The sequence below is a fragment of the Nycticebus coucang genome, chromosome 1 (assembly GCF_027406575.1).
Source record: "Nycticebus coucang isolate mNycCou1 chromosome 1, mNycCou1.pri, whole genome shotgun sequence".
NCBI classification, from domain to species: domain Eukaryota; kingdom Metazoa; phylum Chordata; class Mammalia; order Primates; family Lorisidae; genus Nycticebus; species Nycticebus coucang.
The window spans coordinates 97,911,358-97,916,006 of NC_069780.1; positions in this window are offsets into that span (position 1 = coordinate 97,911,358).

Below are 4,649 nucleotides of genomic sequence, written 5' to 3' on the forward strand. Positions count from 1 at the left end.
GGCGCCGGTCCCATATGCCGGAGGTGGTGGGTTCAAACCCAGCCCCGGCCAAAAAAAAAAAAAAAAGAAATCCAGTAAAGTATTGTAAAACTCCAGTTTGAAGCCGAGAATTAGGGTTATATTCAGGTTTTTGCTATATACATAATATTAATAACTATTGATTAAACACGTTTATCTTTGTAAGTATACAGAATCAAATAGATAGAACATCTTAATTTTTTTCACACCAGGTTCTGGGTTCATTAGATGTTTATGTGCCCCACCTCAACTCCATGTTCTCAGGTGGAACCATATTAGCACCTGGGGGATTCAGCCCCTTTCCCAAGTTGATAGTTTGTCAGTATTGGGCAAATACCTGACTTAGATGTTTCTTATATTTTTATTACTACTTTGTGTAAGGATATTAGGTGAACAGAAGAAAACAGAATAGCGGGCGGTTCCTGTGGCTGAAAGGAGTAGAGCACGGGCCCCATATGCCAGAGGTGGCAGGTTCAAATCCAGCCCCAGCCAAAAAACTGCAAAAAAGAAAAGAAAATAGAATAGCACATAAAAACTAGTTTTCTCTTTGTTCATTATGGAAAAAATTATCAAGTACATTTGTTTTTTCTCTCTATAATTAACATTATTTTTAACTTTTTGATACTTAATACTCTAAATGAGAACAACGAAATAGATGAAAACCAACAGTATTTTCAGGGCAACGATAAGTCCAGTGATTTTGATCTCTTGATAAACTTTAGTCAGTAGAAAAATTTTAGCTATTGCATATGGCTCAATAAAATATGACTATATTGGGTGGCGCCTGTGGCTCAGTCGGTAAGGCGCCGGCCCCATATACCAAGGGTGGCGGGTTCAAACCCGGCCCCAGCCAAACTGCAACCAAAAAATAGCCGGGCGTTGTGGCGGGCGCCTGTAGTCCCAGCTACTCGGGAGGCTGAGGCAGGAGAATCGCCTAAGCCCAGGAGTTAGAGGTTGCTGTGAGCTGTGTGAGGCCACGGCACTCTACCAAGGACCATAAAGTGAGACTCTGTCTCTACAAAAAAATGACTATATTATATACAGAGTGGACATAAAGTTCATGTGCAATTTAAAATAGTTTAACATAGTAAACTATACGTGTATATACATACACACGTGTATATACATACATGCACGTTATTTATCTATGTATATGCTACTCATTCTGTTTCTCTGAAGAACCCTAATCTGACCTACCTATCTATACACTATTGGTTCTATTTCTTTGGAGAACTATTTATCTGTCTATCTATCTATCTAGAATCCTTCATTCTACTTCTCTAGAGAACTCTACTATTATACACATACATACACATACGCACAGAAGGAGAGAGAAAGCAATTTACTATACGAATTGGCTTACATGATTATGGAGACCAGAAAGTCCCACTATTTTCCTTTACAAGAGAGAGAACTAGGAAAGCCAGTGGTGTCATTCAGTCTGAGTCTGAAGGCCTGAGCCCGGTGAGCTGATGATGGAAGTCCTGGTCCAAGTTTGAAGGCCCAGGGCAAGAGAAGATGGATGCTCTAGTTCAGGCAAAGAAAGGGAACTCACCTTTTCTTTGCCTTTATACAGGTGTGTTTCTGTGTGTGTGGTTTTCTTGGTATTCTATTCCTATACTTAGTGAGTAGGCTGAGTGTGGTGGCTTGTGCCTGGAATCCCAGCACTCTCAGAGGCTGAGATGGGAGAATCGCCTGAGTTTAGGAGTCTGAGACTAGCCTGAACAAGAGCAAGACCCTGTCTCTATTAAAAATAGAAAAACTAGCTGGATGTTGTGGCAGGCACCTGTAGTCCCAGCTACTCAGAAGGCTGAAATAGAAGGATCACTTGAGCCTAGGAGTCTTGAGGTTCCTATGAGCTATAATGCCAGGGCATTCTAGCCAGGGTGACAGAGTGAGATTCTGTCTCAAAAAAACAAAAACCAGACTGAATGATGCTCACCCACACTGGTGAGGGCACAACTTCTTTATTCAGTGTACCAACCCCAATACCAACCTTGTCCTGAAAGACTGTCACAAACACACCCAGAAAACATTTCACCAGTTATATGGGCATCTCTTAGCCCACTCAAGTTGACACACAAAATTAACCCTTATATATGAGTATGTGTTTGTGTGTATATATTCTGTTACAGAGTCATTAAGGAAACATCTATTTAAAAACAAAACAAAACAGAATCTCACTTTGTTGCCCAGGCTAGAATGCCTTGGTGTCATAGCTCACAGCAACCTCAAACTTTTGGGCTCAAGTAATCCTCCTGCCTTAGCTTCCCAAACAGCTGGGACTACAGGCACCCACCATTACAGTGCCTGGCTATTTTTTCTATTTTTAGTAGAGATGGGGTCTCACTCCTGCTCAGGCTGGTCTCTAACTCTTGAACTCAAGGGATCCTCCTGCTTCTGTCTCCCAGAGTACTGGGATTACAGGTGTGAGCCACAGCACCTGGGCTCCTTTACTTATTTTTAATGATCTTACCTGACCCATTTTAAATAGAATGACCCATTTTTCTGACAGCATTGAGATTCTGACCAAGTATTCTCAGCGTTCACCACCAAAGAAAGAAAAAAAGCATATGGCACGAACAGTCACTGCCTGTAAAGCATGTGTCAGACACTCTGTTAGATCCTTAAACACCGATCACCCCAGCGGTCATTCCCTTTGAGGTTGGGGGTCTGTCTCCCAGTGTAGTCTTTATCATCTCTGCCTAGTTTGCTTCCTGGTATCTCAGCTTCTACCTTTGTTTCTTAATAGTTCCTTCTGTTCAGATACACCAGAGTGTTACTAAAATATCACGTCACTTCCCTGCCTAAAGCTCTTTGCACATTTCCTGTAGCAATTAGAATAAAATTCACACTCCTCTCAATGGCCTACAAAACCCCTCTCTGCATATCATCTGGCTCATGACTCCCCAACCCTTTCATTTCCTCTGGGACTCTTCCCTGCTCACCAAGCTTAACACAGGGGTCTACACACACTAGTGTCCACAGGCAGAATTCTAACCTATTGCCTGTTTTGGGACAGTTCCTAAACCAATAATGCTTTTTATATTTTTTTAAATGGTTGGAAAAAAATCAAAAGAACACACTGGGTCTATGGCTCATTCCTGTAATCCCAGAACTCTGGGAGTCTGAGGCAGGTGGATTGGTTGAGCTCAGGGGTTCAAGACCAGCCTCAGCAACAGCAAGACTCTGTCTCTATTAAAAATAGAAAAACTAGCCAGATATTGTGGTGTCACTTGTAGTCCCAACTATTCAGGAGGCCGAGGCAGGAGGATTGCTTGAAACCAGGAGTTTGAAGTTGCAATGAGCTAGGCTGAGTGAGACTCTGTCAGAGTGAGACTCTGTCAAAGAAAGGAAGGAAGGAAGGAAAGAAAGGAAACCACTGTGACAATCCCCATGATTTTGTGAGAATATCAAGAGTATGTAATTAAGTTAGTATGTTCTTAAATGTATATAAAGAGAATTTAATTTAGTATATCTTTAAATGTATTATTTCATTTAAAAAAATACATATGATTAACCAGTGTGATGTAAATGTTCCTAATTCTATATGAAATCAGCACATTGTACCCCATAAATGCATTAATGTGTACATGATCAATGTGTTTACGATTTAATAAAAAAAAAAATTTACCCCCCAAAAAATACATGGGAGAAAAAGCTATCTATGAGACTTTAAGGGATGTTGCTTAGAACATAAATGCACTCTGTGAGATGCAGGGGACTGTGTGTCCAAGGCAGAAGTCAGAGACAGATTCTGAAGAGGAAATCTGCAGGGGTGACAGACCAAGGCTGCTACGCGGAACTGAAACACGCCAAGACCTCCAGTGTAAGAGGAACACTTCCATTTCTCTGACAGCTTTAATTTAGAAATAAATTTGGCAAAGGGGCTCACTGTGGAAACGGTTTTAGTATTACTGAGTGCAGCAAACACCCAGGGGACCATTCTGATAGAGGCTGCAGAGGGAACTTGTAAAATGGAGTTTAGGAGAGAATGAGGCCATCGTTGGGCTCAGGTGGTTTTAGTAGAATCCAGTCTCTCTGATAAGGTACATGCGAGGGTCCTGGGGTACCCGGGCCCTGGGGTCGGAGACGTGGGTCCTGGTGAATGCTCTTGACACTTTCTAGTCGTGCTGGGTGGCTCACAAGGAGCCAGTTCTGTCCTCTGTGAAATTAGGACAATATGCTCTACCTTCCTGGGTTCTGTGAAGAGAAGGAAAGCAGCCCTAACAGGCTGGCTCAGCCACCGAGGCAGGCGGATTGGGGAAGGAAATCAAAACCAAGAAAGACCAATGAGGTTGGTTCCCTGAGTGTGCTTCCCTGACATATGCGCATTGACTCAGAACAGCCAGAGACCTGGAAGTGCTTACGTGGTGTGGACAGAAAAAGAGAAACTCCTTTCAATCAGTGGAAAAGGAGCAGGGGTCTTGGTATAACAGAGAGAGTCGGGGGAAACTGGTTTTGTTCCCTCCTGAACCTCCTGATCAACACAAAGCAATGAGACTTTGGGGTGTTGGGGAGGAAATGAGCACATCTGCCTGTGGGAGGAGTGTGGGTCACTGTGGCCAGAGGACAGACCAGCAGACCACATCTCACAGCAACCTCCAGCTCCTGGGCTTAGGTGATTCTCC